The 25,764-nt window shown below is 37.5% G+C and overlaps 1 protein-coding gene across 1 annotated transcript in view; it reads left to right on the top strand.

Moving 5' to 3' along the window:
* The first annotated feature begins 5,582 nt into the window (after positions 1–5,582).
* ZHX3 (zinc fingers and homeoboxes 3) overlaps positions 5,583–25,764 on the top strand; it is a 150,328-nt gene continuing 130,146 nt past the window's right edge. Inside the window, 1 exon segment of the mRNA XM_078150230.1 lies at positions 5,583–5,940. The gene's annotated coding sequence lies outside the window, so the exon portion shown is untranslated.

The raw sequence follows: 25,764 nt of genomic DNA, 5'->3' as shown, positions 1-25,764 counted from the left end.
TTTACTAATGAGGAGACTGAGTCTCATAAAGGGAAAATGATTTGTCCAAGGTTCTTCTGCTTCGTGGCGAGTCTAGAAACAAAGGAGAAGATACATTTCCTACATTTTAAGGGCTTTTGACCTAACTTTATAAACAAGGACAGTGATAAAGCTTGCTAGAGGATAGTTGTAAGATAGTATATAAGCAAGTAGGTGAGTGTTAGACTATGCACAAAATGCAAAAAGAACTAAAAGCAAAAAAATATAGACTAAACTCAGTCTGGGAATAATAATAAAAGATATATAGTGCTTTAAAATTTACAAAATACTTTGCATACATTATCTCACATAAGCCTTGTAACAACTCTGTGAAGTAGGCACCATAGCTATTGTCATTTTATCATGTAACACTGAGGCTCTGAAAGGCTAAATGACTTACCCATAATTAACACAGCTAAGTGTCAGAGGGAAGATTCTTTCTGGTGATAAATTCAGCACTGTGTACACTAGATCACAGAGCTTCTCTCTCTGCTCCTTCAAAAGGTTTCATACAAGAAAGGAATGTTGTTTGGCTCAGATGAGTGACTATAAAATTTGTTACCGTAAAGATTCTATGCCAATCAATCAATCAATCAATCAAAAAATGTTTATTAAGCTCTTACTGTAGGCCAGACACTGGGCTACAGTGTAAGGTGAGTACTGTCCATGTAGGTTATGTGGATGTCTTCATAGACTGCTGAAAGGTATAATCAGGCAGCTAAAGTGGTGGCATGTATATACCGCTTTGGAATCTTACTCACCACTCTTCTAAGGAAACTGTCATTCCTGCCTTGAAGGAAGCAAAAGAAGGTATCACAAGGTTGGTTGCTTCTTTATCCCCTGAGAAAGAGAGATAACATCCTAGAACGATATTCCTGCTCCCTCTCCCTGCAAATGTTTATAGTCTAGGGCAGAGGTGTCAAATTCATGAAAATGACTGCCAAACTCCTGAGTGAAGCCAGAACCACATTAAAATGTAGTTGGGAAATGTTTAATAAAATAAATAAAAATATAATACAAAGTAGATAATGTTAATTTGTGGTTTTCTAAGTCAATATGGGTACTGCAGAAATCTTTCTCTTTGATGCATTTCTATTTATTTCCATCTACCATTCCACTGGTGTAGGGGCATAATTTTTAGGTTCAAAAGCAAAAAAGCAGCTAACTTCCCTGCTATTCTCCCCTAAAGGAGGAGGTTAACCCAAACTTATGCCTGTGGGTTTGATTCCTTTCCACCAAATGCTAGTCATAAAAAAGACAATTACAAATAGTAAACAGCAAGTAAACCTATTTATTCAAGCAGATATCAAACAAATTAAGAGTTTTACAGATTAGACTATACCTGAAAGGGGTAGAGTGAAGATACTGGGTAAGACGTAGAAATTTTGCCTTACCTCCTCCACAACCTTCTGTAGAACAACTTAGAAAACACATCAAACTGAATTCTGATTGGAAAAATTAAGAAAAAGTCACAGTCAGTCATATTTCAGCTTAGGGCTGCTTAGGAAGATAGAGAGGATTGTAGATGCTGACATGGGCTAGCAAGGAATGCAGCAGGGAGCATTCCATCACCCAGAGATGGCAAAAGGACTTAACACCTGGGCAAGAAGTAAATGATCAGAAAGAGATGATCCCTTTACTGGCACTGGAAGCAGGAAACTGTCATCCCATTAACCAGTTGATGGTCATAGCTCCACAGCAGAAAGGAATGGTTCCCAATGGAGCAGGGACCCTACCCATGTAAGGAGCAAGAACCACAAACATATCTGTGTAGCTCTAAGCCCATGAACAGGGTGGAGACTGAGTTTTAACCTTAAGTCCACCACATAAACCTGCAGTAGAATAAATAAAAATGGAAGTTCATCTCTCCCAGAAGTGAGCAGAACCCACCCAGTATTAACATAAAGTCCAAAATCAAGAAATGGGCTGGAAAAAATGAGCAAAGAAAAAAAAGAACCTGACCACAAAAAGCTACTATGGTGACAAGGAAGCTCAAGACCCAAACACAGAAAAAGACAATAACTTGAAAACATCTTCAAGTAAAGCCTCAAAGAAAAAATACAGATTAGACATAAGCCCAATAAGAATCCTAGAAGGGGGCAGCTAGATGACACAGTGGATTGAACACCAGCCCTGAAGTCAGGAGGACCTGAGTTCAAATCCGGGCTCAGACCAAACACTTGACACTTACTAGCTGTGTGACCCTGGGCAAGTCACTTAACCCCAATTGCCTAAAAAAAAAAAGAATTCCTAGAATAAAGAGATAAAGAAGAAAAAATGATTTTAACAATCAAATAAAAAGAGTAGTGGGAAAATGTGAAAAGAAAATTATGAAAAGAGAATTAACAGCTTGGCAAAAGAGGTATGAAACAATACTGAAGAAAATAACTCCCTAAAAATTAGAATTGGCACAGTGAAAGCTAATGACTCTATGAGACACTGAGAAACAATAAAACAAAGTCAAAAGACTGGGGAAAAGAAGGAAATGCAAAATATAAGGGGAAAACTGACCTATAAAATAAATGAAAGAGAATTTAAAAATCATCAGATTACCTGAAAGCCAGGAACAACAACAACAAAAAGAATCGACATCATATTTCAAGAAATTATAAAGGAAAACTGTCCAGATATCTTAGAACTAGAAGACAAAATAGAAATTTAAAGAATCCACTGATCATCTCCTGAAAAAAAATCCCAAAATGAAAAATCCCAGGAATTTTATAGGCAAGATCCAGAACTAGAGGAGAAAATATTGAAAATAGCCAGAAGGAAATCATTCAAATTCCATGGAGCCACAGTTAAGATTACACAAGTTTTAGCAGCTACCATTGTAAAGAAGTAGAGGGTTTGGAATATGATATTCCAGAAAGCAAAGGAGCTAGGATTACAACCAAGAATAACCTACCCAGCAAAAGTGAATACCAATCCTACAGAGGGGAAAAAATGATATTTAGTGAAATAGAAGACTTTCACCTATTCCTGATTAAAAGACTATAGCTGCATTAGTGTGACTAAACAAGGTCAAAGTGTTTACATTCTTATATGAGAAGGTGATACATGTAACCCCTCAGAACTTTTATTACCCACAAGTCTTTAGGGGGAGTTTACTTACAGGATCTGGACATGACTGTATTAATATTGAGAAGATCTCAAAAGAAGAATGGGGGGCAGCTAGGTGGAGCAGTGGATAGAGCTCTGGCCTTGGAGTCAGGAGGACCTGAGTTCAAATGTGACCTCAGACACTTGACACTTATTAGCTGTATGATCCTGGGCAAGTCACTTAACACTGATTGTCTCACCAGAAGGAGGAGGAGGAGGAGGAGGAGGAGGAAGAGGGAAGGGTGAGAAAGAGGGATGCACTGTGAAAAAAGGGAAAGGAAAGGAAGGATGGGGGATGGGGGCAAATTATTTCACATAAGTGGGGTATATAAGGAAAAGTTTATACAGTGGGGGGGGAAGGAGGTAGCCAACAACTCATGAACCTCACTCTCATCTGAACAGGTTCAAGGAGGGAAGAATACCCATATGTACACATGTGTGTACAGAAATTCATCTTACCCAACAGTGAAGTAGGAGGGAGAGGTTGAAGGGGATAAGAAGAAAGGTATAAGGGAAGCAGTGGTTAGAAGCAAAACAGATTTTTAAGGAGGATATAAGGTAAAAAAAAAAAAGAAAGAGGATAGGTATAAGAGAATAGGATAGAGGGAGGGTATTCCAAGCATGGGGGATGACTACTGCAAAGGCACAGTGAGAGGAAATGGGTGAGTGAGGAACAAAGAGGAGGTCAGTTTGACTAGATCACAGTGTGTGGGATGGGGAGTAATATACAATGACGCTGGAAAAAATAGCTGGCATACAGATTGTACAAGGCATTAAAAGCTAAACAGAAGAGTTTACATTTATCCTAGAGGAATTAGGAAGCCACTGAAATTGGTTGAGTAGAGGGTCATCTGGTCAGATTTGTGCTTTAGAGAAAATTACTTTGGCTGTAGTGTATTGATGGGATTGGAGTTCTGAGAGACTTGAGACAGGGAGGCCAGTTACCAAACTCAGTCATTATAACATAGCTCTGTGGCTTTAAAAATTAACGTGATACTGATTCACTTAACTAGAAAGAGTAGCCTGTATGAATAATCACATCATCCTCCCCACGAAGCAGCGTACCATAGCAGCACTGGATTTGGAGCAAGGTGATCTGGATTGAATCCTGGCACTACTACTTGCCACTTAGATGTATTGACCAGGTTATTCAACTTGCCCAAATTATTGTTCAGTAGTTTGTTTATTCCGTCTTCCTGACCCCATTTGGGGTTTTCTTGGGAAACAGACTGGAGTGGTTTACCATTTCCTTCTCTAGCTCACTTTACAGATGAGAAAACTGAGGCTACCAGAATCAAATGACTTGCCCAGGATCACACAGATAGTAAGTGTGAGGAGTCAGCTTTGAACTCACCAAGATAAGGCCAGGCATTTTATCCAATTGGGCATCTAGCTGTTCCAAGTTGCCCAAGTACCTGAGTATCCAGCATCCTCCTATGCAAAACAAGGGGCAGGACTAGATTATCTCTATAAAATCCCTTCCATTCTGACACCTCTGATTGTTAAGTGGGGTGGGTACTTCTAGGTTCTGTAACAGGTGAAATGACTTGGAAAGTATGGCAAAGGCTGGAAGACAGAGAATTTATGTGATACTAGCCCAGGGATTTATAAGAATGGACCTGCAATTTCTTGGTATGGTCAAGGCTGATAGAAAAGCTTTCAAGAACAGAGACGGCAAAGACAAGAATTTATCAGCCAGTTTCTTCTGGTTGGGGTATTGATTTGGAAACCAGACGGCATAGGTTAGAAACCTGGCTTTGACTGTACTAGCTGTACAACCTTGGCCAACTCACCTAACAATTCTAAGTCTCAGTTTACTCATTTATGAATGAGGGGACTATATTACAGGATTTAGAATTTATGCTGATCATTTGGGAAATTAGGGGAGAGTAGATGAAATAAAAAGGATTACTTGTCTGAACTTTGACAAGTGCTGGAGTTATTGATCAGGGTCCTTCCCTGGAGTTCACAGACTTGTAATTTTTGAGCTAGAAAAGCCCTGAAGTCCACCCTCATTTTACAGATGAGTAAACTGAGGTCCAGACCAATTAACTGACTTGCCCAGATTACACTGGAAGTTAGTAGACGAGCCAAGGATTCATATCACGGTTCCCTGACGCCAGATCCAGAACAGTTTCTACGGCACTGCTTTAGTACAGGCCGTCCTGCTCCATTGCCTGGCCTGGCCTGGCCTAGCCTAGGCGAGGTCCTCTAGGAAACAAGCAGCTGGACCGCGGACCTTCCAACTCGGCTTCCACAGTTCCGAAGCCAGGGAGTCTACCACGTGGTGTAGAACAGTAGGGCAGCGCATGCGCCTAAGGGACACACCCTCCCCCTTTCCTCTAGCCGTCCTTAGTTCCCAATGACGTCGGCCAGCCCTCACGCTGCTCTTTCCTTGTTATTGACAGCTCCGCCCCAGCTCTCGCCCCGCCCTCCCTTCCCTCCCTGTTTAAGATTCATCATCAATAGTTCTTGCCTCCTTCTGGTCTGTCTACACTGTACCAACCCCTTCCCCACAGCCCCCACCACCGCCACCCGGCCATCCTAACCCCCGAGTGCGCGTGCCCGTCCTTCCCGGCCCTCCCCTCTCTCCTCCTCCCTCCCTTCCCCACCAAGTCGGAGCTATTCCACGCGCGCGCGCGCGCGCGCGCGCGCGGTCCCCGGCTGTCTGGAGTCAGTTGCTCCGGCGTCCGCGCGCGCTGGTCTGTCCCTGCCCCTGCTGCTGCCGCCGCCGCGGGGGCCGCCGGGGCCTCGTCCTGTCGCCGCCTGCGGAGCGCGAGCGCCGGGACCCGGGCGCGCGGCCCCCCGCTTAGGCTCAGCCAGGTGAGCGCCGCAGCTGCCCCCCAGCCCTGGCCGCCGGGGTCCCTCCCGCTCCTGTCAGCAGCCCGAGCACCGCGCGGAGGGGGCAGGGGCGCTGAGGGGGGGGAACCCCGAGGGGCCTGGCGGAGGGAGGGAACGAGGGAGTCCCGAGGCCCGCGGAGGTGAGAAGAGGGTCCCGCGGGCGCGGGCTGGGGGGTGGTGCGAGTGTTGTCGGGAGGGAAGCGTTTTGTAAAGAGGGCAGGAGCCCCCTTCCTCCCGCTCCCAGTGAGGCGCGGATCTCGAAAGAAAGCATAACTGGGGCCCACCGACAGAAAAGGGGGGTGGGAGTGAATGGGCGGACGGGCCCAGGGTGTTTACAAATGCTCCGGGAGGTGGGGGAAGGGGAGGGGAGGGGGAGCTGTTTGCAGGGACGGGGGAGTGGAGAGGGGAGGGAGCGAGAAGGCTGCGCCCGCAGATGTGCAATGGGAAGGTCGCACAAATGCCACCCCTTTAGAAAATCAGTTTTGCCAACTAGTCCTGGCTTCTGTCAGCTGCCAGGCTTTGCAGCCTTTTCATCTCGAATAGGGACTATCAACTCACTCCCGCTTCCCGTCCCAGGGGAGAGGCATCCACCTGAAACCCAACCACTTGTGGGGCTGCAGAGTCTCCAGGCTGTGATTGTTTACAATTTTATTTTCTTCTGTCGGGTTTTGTTTGTATTGTGTTTCTTTGTTTTCTTTCCCTTTTTTTGTTTAAGGTTGGTAGCCTGTACCCTAATTACCCCGAGGGTTCTGTTGGTGGGGTTTAAACTTCAGAGACTTTTCAAGCTCGGGTTTCGATTCAGAGGTTCCTTTCGGAAATGTTTGAAGAAGAGTGGGTGGGTTGTGGATCTTGGATGGAAAGTGTTTGGGAGCTTGCGTCACTTTCAATTGCATGGCTAGCATTTCTGAGAAGTGATTACACTAGGCATGTGTTGGTGTGTGAAAAACTGTTATGTGATTTAAGGATGGACTGGACCCCCTCTTTCAGATTTTCATAGACCCACACATGCACACAGCGTAGGTGTAAGGATTTGAAATGTAGGGATCTGAAGTGCAACTTTTCGTCACTCAGTATTATCAATGCATCTTAAAAGAAAAAGGCAGGTGTTTTAACAACTGGATTCACTTTGGATTAAACTGGTTCCACCTTCGCGTAGTCGTGCACTATTTTGCTGATATTTATTTAAATTCATATAGTTCAATATCCCCCCCCCCACACACACACACACGCAAAACAACCAAAAATCAAGAACTGAGATGTCTTAAGATTGTTGATATTGCTATGTATAGTTCTGACGGGATAATAAGCCAAAAGTTTACTTCATTAGTTGGAACAACTTATTCTGGTTTAATTTGCTTCTAAGAGATGTACACTGGAAAAATCCAGAAGCAGCACAGAACCATCAAAAGCAAACGAATGAAAAGCGGTCTTTTATTACTGCTTCAAAAGATAATATCATAGTCACTGGAGAAGATAGGACTACAATGTAATGATAAACATATTAACTGAGTTGGCTTTGTGGCCTTGATACATTGTGTAACAGCACAGTGGCTCAAGACAAACACTGGGTTGTATAGCTTTATAAGTTTAGGGAAAATGCTACTTATACTTATCTTTTCATATTTAGATATTCAGACTGCTGAGTTTTTTAAAGCGACTTTTTTTAACTTTTTAAAAAATAAAAACAACTCAGTAAAGAAGGAGTAAAGTCTTGCATGAAACCTATAGCTTTTGGTAAAACTATATGAGTTAATACATGCCTGTTTTGCAGTTTTTCTCAAAGAAGTTTTGTGATTTTAGAGAACTACAAGCTCAGTTTGAGGCGGTGTGATGGGGGAGCTTAAAATGCTAATGTGATCCTAGGCTGCTTTAACAAAGGCATAGTAACAGGACCAGGGAGTTGATGATTTTGCTGCACTCTGCTCTAGTCAGAACAGTATTTGTACTCAGTCCCAGGGACCACCACTTAGACATTGAGAGTATCCAGAGGAGAGCAATCTTAATAATTAAGGGCCTTCTGATCTTGCCAAATGAGATTGGGTTGAAGGAACATAGAAATGTTTAATCCGGAAAAGAGAAAATTAGGGGTAAGGAGGCATGACATGTCAGTTGTCATTTGAAGAGGGGTTAGCCTTGGTTCCAGAGGGAAGAACCAGAAGTAGTGGGTGGTTTCAGAAAAAAAAAAAAAGACTTGGGCTGTTTCCAAGGAAAAACATCTTACCCAAGATAACCAAAAGTGGATTGGACTTCCTTGGAAGGTAATTAGGCAGCTAGGTGGTAGCGGGTAAGAGTGCAGACACTTATTAGCTGTGTGACACTGGGCAAATCACTTAACAGTTCTGTACCTCGGTTTCCTCATGTAAAATGAAGACAATAAAATCGCCTATTTCTCTGGAGTTGTGAGGATAAAGTGGTACAATATTTGTAAAGTGCTGTGCAAATCTTAAAACACTATGTAAATGCTAGCTACTAGTACTACTACTACTAACTGTTAAGGTTCCTTCCAACTCAGGCATTGGATGATTATGTGAACAAAAAGCAAATAAGGAAAAAAAATTCTCTTTTTTGATGTTTTACTGCCTTTGGATTTGTCTTTATTACTCTTATTATTTTTTAAATAGTTTACAGTGTGAATATAGTTCTGGTCTCGATGACTTCATCTCTTTCTGTAGCTCTCCCTGTATTTCCTTATATTCATTGTGTTTAATGTTTTAAATGGTGCCATAACACTCTATGACATGAATTTTTAGACCACATCTATATTTTGTTGATATAGGGAATTTAGAGTAAGATTTCTAGTATTAATGCAGATAAGCAGTTCTCCTTAGAGTTTACTAATCTTAAGAGAGTTGCTTGAAGCTGCTGGGAGGCTGATTGTAATCTATCTGAGATTAAATAGCCTGTAAGAGGAAGGACTTGAATTCAGGTCTTCCTGATTCCCAGTCTAACTCTCTATCCACTATGCTATGTTATCATTATACTAATTTATCATATTTTTTTCAGCCATTCTCCAATTGTTGAACATCTAGGTTCCTCCTTCCCAAGTTTTGGTTATTATAGAGTAGTTATAATTGGGGTGGTAGTGGTAAAGGAGGTATTTTATGATAATATTTTAGGGATAAATTTTTGCAGTGTAATCCCGGGGTCATAAGATTTGATTCTTTTTTTTTTTGTGATCCATATTGAAAAGGTTTGCAGTATTGCAAATGATCCTCTAAAATATTTGTATCAGTCCACAGGCCTACCGGTAGTGTAAGAGTGTTTTTTTTTCCCCCTCCATAGCCCTACCAGCACTGCATTTTATCTTTAGTTTTCTGAATACTTCCATGAAGGGCAGGGTCTCAAAGAGTATCCCATATTATTGTTTGCAATATGACACTATGCTTTAGTTTCTGACATTTACTTGTGATTAACTTAATTGCAATGTGACCTTTTTATTTTTACTTATTCTTTGTATTAATTCTCATTATAAGTAGGAGGTGCTAAGAGAAGAGTAACATTTTGCTTTGTTGAAATGGTTGATTAAAAAAATTTGAGAACTACGTTTTAGAGATCTTCTGTTGTATTGGCCTATATACAGTTTGATGTCTTGATTCTTGAAACAGGAACTTGTATTTCCTCTGGCTCACTTTCTCGTTGTAATCCTCTTTAGAGGAAGTTAGCAGGTAGAAGGTCTTGTTAGTAGAAAATAGAAAATAACTATTCCTCAAGAGCCTGTTTCTGATACATAATCAATCTTCTCCATGTCTGAGAAATGGGGAACAAGAATTCTAGGAAGTTAGGCTTATGAGCCCTTAAAGAATATCTTCTCAGTGTTATTATAGTGTTTTAGCCTGAAACAATTGTATGTTTTGGCACATGACTTGTTGCTTAAAAAAAAATATATATATATATATATTTTTTTTCTGTTATGTATTATTCCTTGGGTTACCTTAAAAAAAACCCAGAAAGTATAAAGGGTCCCAATCAGAAATATACCAATAATTCCATTTGAGGAGCTCTTGGTGACAGCCTAAACCACAAGAACACAGTGGTTTGTTCATGTCAATACTCAGATGTTTTAATGTTTTCATTTGTTTTCATTTGGAGAAGGGGTTTTATATTTATTTGTTTTTTCCTAGCAATCTTGTCCTATTTCTCTTTTATCTCTCAGGAGATGCCTGTTAATCTCTTGAACGTTCTGGAAGGTATGACTGAGTGAATATTTTTAATATTTGGGAAGTACTCCTTTAATGTTTTTGTAATTACTGCATTTCCCAAGGCTTTGAGTCTGGGCCTGGTGATTGACTCTATTTATTGTTTAAGGGCTGCCCTAGTTATGTTTTGAAAGGCTCATCACAAGGTTGCCTATGGAATGATGTTCCATCTCCTCTCCCCCCTCCCCCCTCCATAGCAACCCTTGAAAAGCATCTAGTTATAAAGGGATTGTGGAGGAGTGGCCAAAATAGTTTTAAATCCTTGAAATAATCAAAGCAAGTACATTTCTCATGTAATACTTAAAATATTTGTAAAGACTTTTTTTAAATGGGTCAATTTTTAGATAATATGCCATTTGCAAGAAAATTTGTAATTCCATTTTCATTTATATCTTGATAGAAAAGTAGTCTCTTGGCAAACATTTTGTGACAATAGTGTAGATATAAACTTTTTAGGAAGATTTGAATTGCTAGTATTTGGTTTTCATTTTAGTGAGATGAGGAATATAATCCGCTTTTGGTTAGAGAAGAAATGCTCTTTGAACACTTAATTCAAACAAGTAAATTTTCAAGGTTCAGATTTTATTGGAACCTAGAATAGATCTTGGAAGTCATTTAGTCCAACACCTTCATTTTTCAGATGCATAAACTTAGACCTGGAGAAGTTAAGTCACTTGCCAAAGGTCACACAGGTAGTGAATGGCAGCACCAGGTTTTAAACCTAAATCCTGATTCCGAATCTAATTTTCTTTCCAGGATATGGTGCTTCCTACTGGGGAGGAATAAGATTTCATAGTTGAACACAATGAAACAATTTTGACTGGAGAGACTTTTAAATATATTTTAGAACATTTCTAAATTTACCTATAACTCGAAATGTCAACATGTTTGTCACATGCTTCCATGTCACCCAGATCTTTTCCTTGTAGACATATTTGTTCTTACTTACCTTGCATTTGTCTCTACTGAACAGAGTAGTTAATGGCCCTTTGCTTTTCTCTGAAAACAAAAATCCGTATTTTTAATAGCAGTATGTATCCAGTGATGTTGTCTATCTATGAGTCATGGAATACAACCTCCAAAGAATTCAAGTTCAGAATACAGCAATGAAAAGTTGCATAAGTAGGCTGCAACATATTACAGAAAAAGAAATTATAAAGGTAAAGCAATATAAAGGATGTAATCAAATGTAAGTGCAAAAATTGAACTAGCCATGTAATGAGAGCATGCGATTACTGTTGATAGCCCATATGCTTTATTGGTATCTTCATGATTCTAGAAGAAATTGGAAAGGCCTCTAGCATGTTTAGTGAATGTATGGTAGAACATGGACAAGTGGTCATAGGAAGAAGAGGCGTAGAGAGGTTGATATCTTCATTGTTGAAAGGAATACTTGCTTTCATTAATAAAATAAGTTGATAAAATGATTGCTAAAGCTCTAACAGAATACTGAATTTTATGTGGCTTGAGATTACCAACTTGATTTTTTCAATGATGTGTGTGTTGTCTAAGAACAGTTTTTATGACAGTAGGTGACTTTTATTTAGCTCTTTAAGGTTTACAAAGCACTCTACATAATCATTAACAGTCTATGTTGTGAGGGGCAGCTAGGTGGCGCAGTGGATAGAGCACTGGCCCTGGATTCAGGAGGACCTGAGTTCAAATCCAGCCTCAGACACATAACACTTATTAGCTGTGTGACCCTGGGCAAGCCATTTAACCCCATTGCCTAGCCAAAAACAAAACAAAACAAAAAAACCAATCTGTGTTGTGCTAGGGAAGATGAAGGGTTAGGTTTTTGCCCTTGTGGAGCTTGCAATCTAGTAGTGTGATAAGACATAAACACGGATACTTATATAATAATACCAGATAAATTAGTTGGAAAAAAAAGTGCCAAATTGGGTGTGAGAATCTTTGACATCTTCCTTCTTCTACATATCTTATTTTCCTACTTTCCATTTGAGATAAGAAAGCTAGCTAATCTCCATGTCATTTAAATGATACAAAAAGTATCCAAAATGATACAAAAAGTACTGCCTGGTACTAAATTGGAATTTGGGGAAGGGAAGTGAATGTAATACAGAAGGTAATAGCTAATTTGTATTCTTGTTTTGTTTATTTTTCTTCTCAGATCTTGCTTTTGAATTATAGTAGTGTTAAGATTGACTTGATTGGATAAAAACTGGTCTGTCTCAAGTTTGACTTTCTGTCGCTAGAGATTTTTCATTACATTACTTTATGATACTGTGTGTCTGGAACATAGTGAGTTCTTAATAAATGCTTGTTGACTTGAATTGTGAGGGCTATATAGTGCTAATAATATTGATTAGCCTTCTTTCTTTAACTTGGTATCACCTTTACATGCTTTGTTTTTGGAATTAAATTTTTTTTTTACTTTAGTTTCTGTCCCCATTTTTTTCCTCTTCCTATCCTACCCTTTGAGAAAGAAAGCAAGAAAAACAAAACCCATTACAAATATGTATAGTTGCACAAAACAAATTCTCATATTAGTTATGCCCCCACCAAAAGAAAGAAAGACAATGAAAGAAAGGGAAGAAAATATGCTTTGATCTGTACTGTCCATCAGTTCTCTATGTGAAAGTGGATAGCATGTTTCATCATGAATCCTTTGGAATTGTGTTGATCAGAGTTACTAAGTTTTGCAAAGTTGGATTTTCTTTACATAATTGCTGTTACTGTATGAATTTATTCTCCTTGTTCTGCTTACTTCACTTTGAATCAGTTCAGACAAGTCATCCCAAGGGTTTTTTTTTCTGAAATTATCCCTTTCATTATTTCTTAAAGCACAATAGTATTCCATCTTATTCATATCACTTGTTTAGTAATTTCTGTACATTAAGGGTCCTTTTCCTCTTTCTTTGATCACTTTGGAGTATATCCCTAGTAGTGGTATTGATGCGTCAAAGGGTATGCACAATCTATTAGCTTTTTGGGCATAGTTCCAAATTGCTTCTCAGATTAGTTCACAGCTTCGCCAAAAGTGAATTAGTTGTACCTGTTTTTCTACATCCCCTCTAGCATTTGTCATTTCTCTTTTTGTCATCTTAGCCAATATAATAGGTGTGAGGTGGTACCTCAGAGTTGTTTTAATTTGCATTTCTCTTATTAGTAGTGATTTAGAGCATTTTATTATGGCTATAGATAATAGATTTTATTTTTTCCTCTGAAATCTGCTTATTCATATCTTTTGACGATTTATAAATTGGGGAATGGTTCTCAGTTTTGTAAAGTTGTCTCATTTCCCTATGTATCTTAGAAATGAGATCTTTATCAGAGACACTTGTTGCAAAGATTTCCCCCAGTTTCCTGCTTTTTTTCTAATTTTAGCTGTATTGGTTTGCTTGTACAAAAACTTTTTAATTTTATGTAATCAAAATTATTTTACTCCCATGAACATCTCTCTCTCTCTCTCTCTCTCTCTCTCTCTCTCTCTCTCTCTCTCTCTCTCTCTCTCTCTCTTTCTCTCCCTCCCTCCTCCCCACTTAGTCACAAACTCTTCCACTATCTATAGATTTGATAGGCAATATCTTCCAAGCTTCACTAGTTTGCTTATGATGTCACACTTTATGTCTAAGTCATGTAGCCATTTTGAACTTGTATTGGAATATGGTGTGAGGTATTAGTCTATGCCTAATTTCTGCCAGACTACTTTCTAGTTTTCCTGACATTTTTGTTGTTGTTGTTGAATAGTGAATTCTTACCCCAATAGCTAGGATCTTTGAGTTTATCAAAGACTTAGCTTACTGTGCTTATTTGCTTCTATATGTTGTGTACCTAACCTGTTCCACTGATCAACCTTTCTATTTCTTACCCAGTACCAAATTGTTTTGATGATTACTGTTTTGTTATTGTAGTTTGAGATCTGGTACTACCAGTCCTCCTACCTTCCCACTTTTTTTTTTAATGATTCCTTTGATGTTATTGACCTTTTGTTTTTCCAGATGAATTTTGTTATTTTTTCCTAGCTCTGCAAAGTAATTCTTTGATAGTTTGATCATAATAGAATTGAATAAACTGTTCTAGATGACATTGTCATTTTTGTTAGGTTGGCTTGGCCTACCCTTGAGCCTTTAAGATTTCTCCAGTTACTTAGATCTGTCTTCATTTGTGTGAAGAGTGTTTGTAATTAAGTTTATGTAGTTCCTGTATTTTGGCAGGTGGACTCCCAGTATTTTATGCTGTCTGTAGTTATTTTAAATATCTACCTCTTCCCGCTTGGTTTTGTTGGTAATATACACAAATGCTGATTGATTTGTGTTGCTTTATTTATATATTCTGCAAATTTTATGAAGTGGTTGTTTCAATTAGTTTTTTAGTTGAATCTCTAAGGTTCTCTAAGTAAACCTTTATATCATCTGCAGAAAGTCATAGTTTTGGTTTTCCTTTGACTGTGATTATTCCTTCAGTTTCTTTTTCTTGTTTTATTGCTACGGCTAATATTTCTAGTAAAATATGAAATAATAATGGTGATAATGGGCATCTTTACTTCACCTCTGATCTTATCAGAAAGGCTTTTTGCTTATCCTTATTTCAGATAGTGTTTGCTTGGTTTTAGATAAATACTACTTAGCATTTAAAGGAAAGATCCATTTATTACCATACTTTCTAGTGGGTTTTTTTTTCAACAAGAATGAATGTTGTATTTTGTCCAAAGCCTTTTCTGCATCTGTTGAAATAATCATATGATTTTTCATTGTTTTGTTATTAATATGGTCAGTTATACTTACAGTTTTCTCAGTGTTCAACCAGCCCTGCATTACTGGTATAAATCCAGCCTGTTCTTAGTGTATGATTTTTATGATGTATTGCTGTAATCTCATTGCTCTTGTTTTTTTTTTAATTTATACATCAGTTTTCACTGGGGAAATTGGTCTGTAGTTTTCTTTCTTTGTTTTTCACCCTTTGGTTTAGGTATCAAGATTATATTTGTGCCAAAGAAGGATTTTTTTTATCAAATAGTTTATATGGTATTAGACTTAATTGTTCTTTAAATATTTGATAGAATTCACTTGTAAATCCATCTACTCCTGGGGTTTTTTTGGGAGTTCATTTATGACTTTTAAAATTTCTTTTTCTAAAGTAAGGTTATTTAAATATTTGCTTTCCTGTTCTGTTAGTCTGGGCAATTTATATTTTTTATAAATATTCATTGATTTCATTTAGATGGTCAGTTTTATCAGCATATAGGTAGATGAAATAACTCCTAATAATTGCTTTTATTTCTTGTTCTTTGCTTGTGAATTCATTTTTAAAGAAATTTTTGATAATGGTAATTTGCTTTTCTTTTTTAATCAAATAGCTAATGGCGTATCTATTTTATTGCTTTTCTCCCCCCCCCAAAAAAAAGCTCCTAGTTTTATTTATTAATTCAATGATTTTTTTTAACTTTCAGTTTTGTCAACTTCTCTTTTGATTTTCAAGTATTTTTTTGGTATTAGAGCATTTTATTAGTTGCATGCTTAATTCATTCATCTGTTCTTTTTCTCTTTTATTGATGTAAGTGCTGAAAGATATAAAATTTCCCCTAAGTACTGCTTTGGCTGCATCCTGCAAATCTTGGTATATTGTCTCATTGTTTTCATCACCTTTAATTGAATTATTGGTTGTTTCTATGATTTGTTCTTTAACCTACCCATTCTTTAGGGCTAGATTATTTAGTTTCCAATTCATTTTAATCTATATATTCAAAAGCCTTTTATTAAATATAATTTTTATTGCATTATGGTCAGAAAAAGAAACATTTAAGGGGCAGCTAGGTGTGCAGTGGATAGCACAGGCCCTGGATTCAGGGGGACCTGAGTTCAAATCCAGACTCAGATACATAAGACTTGCTAGCTGTGTGACCCTGTGCAAGTCACTTAACCCCATTGCCTAGCCCCAAAAGAAAGAAAGAAAGAAAGAAAGAAAGAAAGAAAGAAAGAAAGAAAGAAAGAAAGAAAGAAAGAAAGAAACATTCAGTATTTCTGCTTTTCTGTATTTGTTTGTGACATTTTTATACCTGAATGCATAGTCAGTTTTGTGAAGAGCTGGGAAATATATTTATTCCTTTCTATTCCCATTCAGGATTCTCTAGTGTTCCATCATATCTAACTTTTCTAAAATTCTGTTCATTCCCTTACCTTTTTTCCTTGTTTATTTATGGTTAGATTTATCTAGGACTGAGAGGGATAAATTGAGCTTCCTCACTGTTATAGTTTTACTATTTCCTCCTATAACTTATTTAATTTTTTCTTTAAGAACTTGGATACTATGCCATTAGGTGTACATTATTCATGTTAATTCATTGTCTGTGATACCTTTTTACAAAGTGTAACTTCCCCAATTATCTCTTTTAATTAGGTTTATTTATGTTTTTTTCTTTGAGATCACGATTGCCATCCCTGCCTTTTTATTTTTAAAACTTCAGCTGAAGCATTAGATTTTATTCCAACTCATTATTTTAACTCTATGTGTATCTTCTGTTTCAATTATGTTTCTTGTAAGTAACATATTATTGGATTCTGATTTCTGATCTTTTCTTCTACCCTCTTCCTTTGAGTTCATCCCATTCAGACTCATGACTACTAACTGTATTTCTCTACATCTTATTGTCTTATGCTTTTCCTTCTTTTTTTTTCTGTTCTCTCTTTAAGAGTCTGTTTTGCTTCTGACCACAGCCTCCTTTAATCTACCTTCCTTCTTATCTCTACTCCTCTTTCCCCTCTACTTTCTTTTTGAGTGAGATGAATTTCTGTACCTACTGTGTGTGTGTGTGTGTGTGTGTGTGTGTGTGTGTGTGTGTGTATGTATTCATGCTTCTTTCCCTGTTCCAGGTCAGATAAGAATAAGGTTCAAGGGTCATCCATGCTTTCCTGCTCCCCCCCCTCTGTTTTATAAATTCTCCTTGTATGCCCCATTTATAGCTTGCCTCATTCCTCCTCTCACATCCCTTCCTCCCCTCACATCCCCTTCCTCCCAGTGCATTCCTTTTCTCTATCTTCTTTTGAAGTGATTGAAACATAATCATGCATTGTTTTTAGAAGAGAATTAAGCATTTTCTTTAGAAAAATGGACAAGGTATTTGTACTTTCCTTTCTTATACTCTTATATCAGGAGGATGTATTATTTACTTTTTTGTTGTTGTTTAATCATTTCAGTCATGTCTGACTCTTTGTGACCCCATTTGGGGTTTTCTTGGCAATGATACTGTAGTGGTTTGCTATTTCCTTTCCAGCTCATTTTACAGGTGAGCAAACTGAGGTAAGCAGGGTTAAGTGACTTACCCAGGATCACACAGCTAGTGTCTGAGGCCAGATTTGAACTCAGGAAAATGAGTCTTCCTGACTCTAGGCCTGACATTCTATCCATTGTACCACCTAGCTCCCCATTTACTCACTCACTACCATTATAGTTTTTATTCTCTTGGCACAAGAAAATGAGTTCAACCACCTGATTATATGGATTACAGTCCGCCATTGGCAACATACAAATTACATTGCTTGTGACTAAGCACCTAATACCACCAATCTTTTTTTAATTCATCTAGTACCAGATTTCTTTTGGTCATCAAAATATTTTAGTTTTTCTTCTGATTATGCTGTTTATTTGATATTCAAAAGTTATAGTATTCTAGATCCATGTAGAACTTCCCTGAAAGGACTTTGGAGAGAGCTTTATATTGTTGTAAGTTAGGCTTCAGATTCTAGGGGCAGTCTCAACAAGCTATAATAATTTATATTTTATTACAAGTGCTGCCTTAGCTTAGGAATATTCAGTATCCACATATGCAAAGATTTTTATATAAAAGATAGAATCAAAGACAAAAATTTATTACCCTTTCTTCTTGCTAGGCTTATTATCCCTTACATTTGACTTCATTTTTTTGCCACTAGCCTTGGCACCAGTACAGTGATTTGTACTAATTGTCCTCCCATCCTTTTGCCATTTTAGGACAATCTGTTAGAATGAAAGTGTGACAGGGAAACCAGCACTTTCTGTCTTTGTTACAGCAATTAACCTCAAATGAGTAAAAACCACTCACCTTATAAAAAAGAAAATATTGTAATGGAAATTGGCAATTTCCCTTAAAAATGGAGTCCCATTTTGATTAGTTTGATGATGTGTAAAAGTTATTGATTTGTTAGAAATGGAGCCTTTTGCTATAGTTTACTGAAGGGGCCTTTTTTCCCCCTGCAAACTATAGGCCAATAAGCTTGACTCCAGTATAAATTCAGTGCATTCTCAAATGTGATGTCTAGCCAGTATGACTGACTAAATGAAGGCAGACCCAGCTTCCACATACCTACTCTAGCAAAAACTTGAAATTTGCATAAGATTGAATAATCAAGAAATTCAGTAGTGAGAAACTGTATTATCCCAGAACTGCACACAAATTCAGCCAGAAGCTTGCATGCACTAGGAAAGGGGGGCCACCAACAACGGTGTATGCATACAAACTGGCAGCCCCACAGAATGACTAGAAATGGATCAGATATATAGCTTGCAAGGTTCTGAGTCTAGAGATAGAGCAGCAGGCTCCCCTGAGAAAGACATAGTGACTAGAAGCCCTGAGTGGGGACCGTTGAAGCCACCACAAATGCAAGTGACCAGTGTGGAATGGAAGTGTTCAGACCAGGAGAGCTCAGGTCTCCCAAGTTCTGAGATCCCTAGCACTCTGCCTGGAGATGCCATAGAGGCCTCTGACTATATAGTACTCTGAACCCCAAAGATCATGGCCTTAACTCTAGGAGGTGTAGAGGTCAGCAGAGTAACCTAAACGACCTAGAATACGACCAACTAGGATCAACTACCTCACTTCAAAACCCATCAAGAAGTGGTGCCTGTCCCTGTCACAAATCCCTAATTCAGAAACTAGAGCTGAAGAGATGAGTGAGCCAAAGAAGGCATTGGTCAGCATAAAAATCATTCTCTTCTACAGATACCCAAAAATCCAGCTTAGGAGGAAAGAGTAACTCCAGTAAAAACTGTAAGCAGAGAGTCAAAGAAGTAAATTCATTTTCTGTGAAAACTGTATGAATGCCTAGAAGAAATGAATTAAGAGATAACAAATGAAATAAAATCTATTATAAGAAGATTTGGAAAGAGAATAAATAATTTAGGACAGAAAATGACAAATCATCCAAACGGTGGACTCCCTGGAAACTAGAATAAACCAAACCAATCAATAACTACATCAGAGAGCAAGAAATGTTAACATAAAATTGAAAAAATAGTAGAAAATGAAAGATAACTAATATTTTTTAAAACTGTCCTAGAAAACAGGCCCAGGAGAGATCATTTAAGAATTTAATTAGAGTCCCTAAAAACCATGATAAAAAAAACAAGCCTGGACATTGTATTTCAAGAATCATAAAAAAACAAAACAAAAAAATCCCTGCCCAGATCTGTTAGAACCAGAATGATAAAGATAGAATCCACTGATTGCCACCTGAAACACCCAAAGGAAAAGTCCCAGGAATTTCATAGTCAAAATACATAGCTCCCATGTCAAAGAAAAAATGCCACAAGCATTCAGAAAGAAGCAGTTTAAGTCCCAAGGAACCACAGTCAGGATCACACAAGACCTGTCAGCTTCTACTTAAAATGAGAGGAGATCTTATAATACGATATTCCAAAAGGCAAAAGACACAGGTTTACATCCAAGAATAACCCTGCAAAGTTGAGTATAATCCTACAGGGAGAAAAATGGATATTTAATGTAACAGAGGACTTCCAAGCATTTTTTGATGAATAGACCAGAGCTGAGTTGGAACTTTGAAATATTAACACAAGAATCTAAAGAAACCTAGAAAGGTAAATTTAGCCTCTAACATTCTCGTAGGATGAGAAGAGAGGTGTCCTGTAAGAATCTTAAAGTCTTTGAAGGGTACTGAGAGAGTTAAATTTAAGAGATATAGAGATGTTGGGGTGAGGGGAATTCATTTGTTGGGAGGGTTTGAAGAGAGGAGAGAGAAGAGAGAGTAAAAGGAGAAGTACACTCATGCAAAAAAAGAGGAATAAGAGGTTGGGATGTGCTATTTCTCAAAATTAGGGTAAGTGAGAAGAAGACTAGCCAAAGTTGAGAAGGAGTAAGGGGAATTGTTATCTAATGAATCTAATTCTTAACTGAAATGAACCATGGAGAATTGAACACATAAATAATGCAGTTTGGTATTAAAATACAGCAAACTTAGTAGAGAAACATGGGAATATAGAGGGGGTAGTGCTTAAGAGGGAAGATAATATTGGGAAGGGAATAAGCAAACTTCCTGATTCTAAGAGAGAGATGGGGAGGAAGAAAAACAAAGAACTAAAATCTCAGGGCATATCCATCAGTTGGGGAATGTTAGGAGAAATTAAGGTATATGTATATAATGTAATGTTGCTGTTGTTTGGTTGTTTACGTTGTATCTGACTCTTTGTGACCCCATTTGGGGTTTTCTTGGCAAAGATGCTGGAATGTTTGCCATTTCCTTCTCCAGCTCATGTTACAGATGAGAAAACTGAGGCAAACAGGGTTAAGTGACAGGCCCAGGGTCAAACAGCTAGCAAGTGTCTGAGGCCAGATTTAAGTGTCTGAGGCCAGATTTGACCTCCTGAGGATGTCTTGACTCCAGGCCCAATACTCTACCCACTGCACTACCTAGCTGCCCTTGTAATGTGATTACACTGTAAGAAATTATGAAAAGCTATTTCTGGGGTAGTATGAATTGGTAGAAAGTGAAATGAACAGAATCAAAAGAACAGTTTACATGAAGCCCGCAACATTGTAAAGAAAAACAATTTTGAACAACTTAAGAACTCTGATCAAAGCAATGATCAACTAGGTCTCCAAAGGACTTAATGAAACATGTTAACCCACCTCTTAGCAGGTGATAGATTCAAGGTGCAGAAAGAGACGTATAATTTTGGTCACAGCCACTATTTGTATTAACTTTTCTTGACTATGCTTATTAACAAGGGTTTGGTTTCTTCTTTTTCATGGTTTCTGGAGGAGGGGGTTAGGGGAAGAGGAACAATTAGTAATAGGGCTGCCAGAAAAAAGAAAGAGGACAATTGAGGCTTTTTAAAAAGTTCAAAGGAATATAGGAATTTTCAGAAGGAAACACAATTAAGACAGTTTCTTTTAATGTGTGGAATTTATTATATACTTTTTTAAAGCAAGTGCTAAGAAATGGAGATTTCATTTTATGTACAACTCTTTATATTCAGTGTACATGGAAATGTTCTTTTTTGGTGCTTAAGTTGAAAATTTAAAAATTCTAGGACCATTTTAATGCAGATGATTATTGAACATCAAGAAAAAGCTATGGTGTCCGCATATAGCCAGTGAGTCTTCATCATGTTTAGATCAAGCTGAATTTAACCTCATTTCCCATTTTTTAGAGAAGGGTTATTAGACTGGTAGATCAGAAGAATGTTGCAGATAACTTTTCTAGATTTTAGCAACCTGAACTAGCTGTTCAAAAAAAAACATGCAAAGTTAGAAAAAAGACAGGTTGTTATTGCTAAGTGGTGGGCCTGTTCTTCTCTGAATGCCAATTAGCATTGTAAAGTTTGACCAGTGATACCACAGATCTTTTTTCCTTATCCAGTAAATTTACCCAATTACATACAAATCTATATTCCCTTACTTAAGGTTCATCTGTTCTTCTTCCTCAAATTCTCTGTACAAAATCCTTTTCTCATTTTAATGTAACAAGCATATATCAAAATATCTACCCTGTTCAATATTTAACTACTTAGTACACCTTAGGGGGGAAAAATAGTATTCCACTGAGCTATAAGTGTTCTCCAAATTAGATTTTATGTATACTATAAGGTGGAGATCTGTTTATTCTTTAAATCATGATTCATAGCTGTTGATCATGTTAATGCTCAAAATACTGATGTTGGTAGATATTGAATCATGTTGTTTTAATGTAAAGTTAGTAGAAGGAATCCTTTCTCAGAGTTTGTGTTGGAATGTATTTTCATTATGACTAAGTAACAAAATTGCCATTAAAGATATATAGTAAAAGTCTATGGTGAGAGAAGCAATGCTTATGCTGTCAGATTTCAGAAGTATGTTTAATAAACAGATAAAGATGAGTTTGAATATTTTATTATTTGTAGTATTGACAACTTAGAGACTATAAGCAGATATTTCAGAAAGGCAGATTTCCAAATGTAATGAACAGTTCCTGTTTTTCTTGCTTCTAGGTTTTATGAAGATTTGATCTTGGTGGCTCAAAGTTTTTTGAAGTGATACTTCCCCCCACCCCCGAAATTGTGAATTATTAGAATTGGAAAAGATTGTCTCACCACAAATAATTTAGTCTAGCCTCTTACCCACTGCAGAAATCCTTTCTGCATATTCCTAATGGATGATCATCTAATCTACTAAAATTTCTGGTAGACCTCATGAGCCAGCTTGTCCCATTGTTCAGCAGTTATCTTTTAGAAAGTTTTTTTCTTACATAGAGCCTACATTTGTCTTATTGTAACCCATCCCAGTTCTGTCCTTTGGAGCTTATACAAAACAGCTCACCTAGTTTGTCTGCCTGTATCAAATCTCTTACCTATCCAGTCCATTATACACACTGCTGTCAATGTATTTTTCCTTAAACACAGATATGACCAGGTGACTCTTCTATTCAACTAATTCTAGTGACATCCTATTGCTTCTAGAATAAAACATAAATTCATCTATTTAGTTTTTAAAGCCCTATACAGCCAGGTCCCAAGCTATCTTTCCAAACTCATTAGACATTATTCTCTCTCCTGTACTCTGATCCAGCCAAACTGGCCACTTCTCTTTTCCTCACACATGACTTCCAATTCCAGTATTTTCACCCTTGTGCTGATCATCTCTAATGCCAGGAATGCATTTCCTCTTTATTTCTGATTCAAGGAGTCTTTCTTTTCCTTTAAGATGGAGCATAGGCACTGTCTTCTACATGAAGCCTTTCCTGACCCTCCCTGCCCCACTCTACCTGCTACTACCTTCTACTACCTTCCTTTCCATCCAGTATCTTATATTTAACTACTTTGTATGAATGTGGGTATGCTATATATTTCTTTCAGATATATTTATCTCCCCCATTTGAATGTAAGCTCATTGTGTATAAGAATTATTTCGTTCTTTGTATTTATATCCTCAGTTCCTAGTACAGAGCTTGGTACATAGTAAGTGATTAATAACTACTAGTTAATGAATTGATTCTACATGAAATTCCTTGGATTATTTTGAAGACTGCTGTTATTATCTGGCCCCTTAATGTAGCACATAGGGTTTAACAAATTAATTGCAATATGCATTAGTTTAAAAATATACTCCCTTAAACTATACTGCTTAGAATTGATCATGGTATTCTAGATGTAGCTTGATTTCATCTATTATTTTCTCCTTTAAGAAAATCATAGCTTAAGTCTAGATATGGGTAAGATTCTTAGTAGTCACATGAATGACTCTACTAATGTTCTCAGAGAATAAAAGAAATCAGCTAATAAGCCTATGAAGAATTTAAGGAAATCTGTTCCTTTTCATCATCATTTAGTGGCGAACTGAACTGAGACTCTTTGACTGAAGTTATCACTTAACCCCCAAGGGCCTTAGTTTCCTCATTTGTAAAATGAAAGAGTTAAAGTAGATGATCTCAAAGTCTCTAACTCCAAATCCTTAAATTTTAGGTATGCTAAGTCTGATGAAATGGGCAGCCAAAGGAAGAGGCAGTAGGTAGCATTAATGAGTGAAAGGAGCTGGTAAGAATTTTTGCAGATGTGTAGATTGTTTTGAATTTACCTGACTGTTCTAGACCTTTATAATTTAAGCTAGGTGTCATCTACCCCTCTACCACTTGCTGTAGATTATCTAATATTTTACAAAGAAAATAAAGGTCATCTTACTCTTCTTTCATAGTACCACTAATAGGGGGCAGATAGGTGACACAGTGGATAGAGCACCGGCCTTAGAGTCAGGAGGACTTGAGTTCAAGTCTGGCCTCAGACACATAACACTTATTAGCTGTGTGACCCTGGGCAAGTCACTTAACCCCGATTGCCTCACCCCCCCAAAAAAAACCCAAAACAGCATAGTACCACTAACAGTGTATTTAATGTGGCTGTCCTCCTATAATGCCTCTAACACTGCCTTTTGTCATCTTTGCTAATTTGATAAATATGAGGTGAAGCCTGAGTTGTTTTAATTTATAATTTTTTGTTAGTGGTTTGGAGTGTCTTTAAAAAATGTTTATTCTTTTGTTTTTATATCACTTACATTTCCCAACATATCCCTCATTCCTTCCCTTCTCAGGGAGCCATCTTTTATAACAGAGAATAATAAAGGAGAGGGGGGAGGGAATGAGCAAAACTAGCACATTGAAAAATTCTGACATATGCAGTATTCCTCATCCAGACTCTATAAAGGGAAGGTGGGCTTTCCCATATCTCTTTTTTGAGACCAAGCTTAGTCATTATAATTTCAGAGCATCCATTTTTGTTATTTTGTTGTTATTCTTTCCATTTATGTAATCATTGTGTATATTTTTTCCCCAGTTCTGCTTGCTTTACTTTCTATCAGTTCATAGAAGTAATCCCATAGTTCTTGGTATTCCTTATATTGTTTTTTATAGAACGATAATATTCCATTACATTCATGCATGTATCACAACTTGTTTAGGCATTCCCCAGTGGATAGATATCTATTTTGTTTCCAATTCTTTGCTACTGCAAAAAGCGCTACTATAAATATTTTGGTATATGTGGGACCTTTTTATTATCAACTTCTTAGCATTAAGATCTTTGAGTCAAAGAGTATTTGAGTCACTTTCTTTGCCTAATTCAAAATTGCTTTCTAGAATGGTTAAACCAGTTCACATCCATACCAACAGTGCAGTGTTCCTGTCTTTCTGACCTCTCTAATGCTGACTATTTCTCTCTTTTGTTATTTTCTGGATATTAATTGAAACCTCAGAGCTGTTTTGATTTGCTTGTTTCCCCATTAAAAATTTGGAATATTTTTTCATAAAGTTGTTAATAGTTTGCAGTTCTTCTTTTGAGAATTGTTTGCTCATATCCTTTGACTATTTATCTATAATCTTTTGTTTTTATGTATCTGTGTTAGTTTTTTATATACCTTGTATATCAGATCCATAGAGATATTTGATACAAAGATTATTTTCCCAGTTCACCACTTCCCTTTTTATCCTAGTTACATTTTGTTAGTGCAATAGCTTTTCAACTCATGTAATCAAAATTATTGATTTTACCTTTTATAATAGCTTCTATCCTTTATTTGCTTAAGAATTCATTTCCTAGGGGTAGCTAGGTTTCCTGGCCCTAGAGTCGGGAGGACCTGAGTTCAAATCCGGCCTCAGACACATAACACTCACTAGCTGTGTGACTCTGGGCAAGTCACTTAACCCCAATTGCCTCACCAAAAAAAGAATTCATTTCCTTACAATGGCTAAATATGGTTAAATGTAGTTGATTTGGTTCTCTTTTAATTTTTCTGTGGTATGACCTTCAGTATTCTGGTCACATGTCTATTTTGAATTTATTGTGGTTATGTATTGTTAAAGATGTCGGTCTAAACTTAATTTCTGCTGGATTGTTTTCCAATTTACTCAGT

The sequence above is a fragment of the Phascolarctos cinereus genome, unplaced genomic scaffold, assembly GCF_003287225.1.
Source record: "Phascolarctos cinereus isolate Bilbo 61053 unplaced genomic scaffold, phaCin_HiC Scaffold_2;HRSCAF=192, whole genome shotgun sequence".
Taxonomy (NCBI): domain Eukaryota; kingdom Metazoa; phylum Chordata; class Mammalia; order Diprotodontia; family Phascolarctidae; genus Phascolarctos; species Phascolarctos cinereus.
This window is presented reverse-complemented; position numbering and strand designations above follow the sequence as displayed.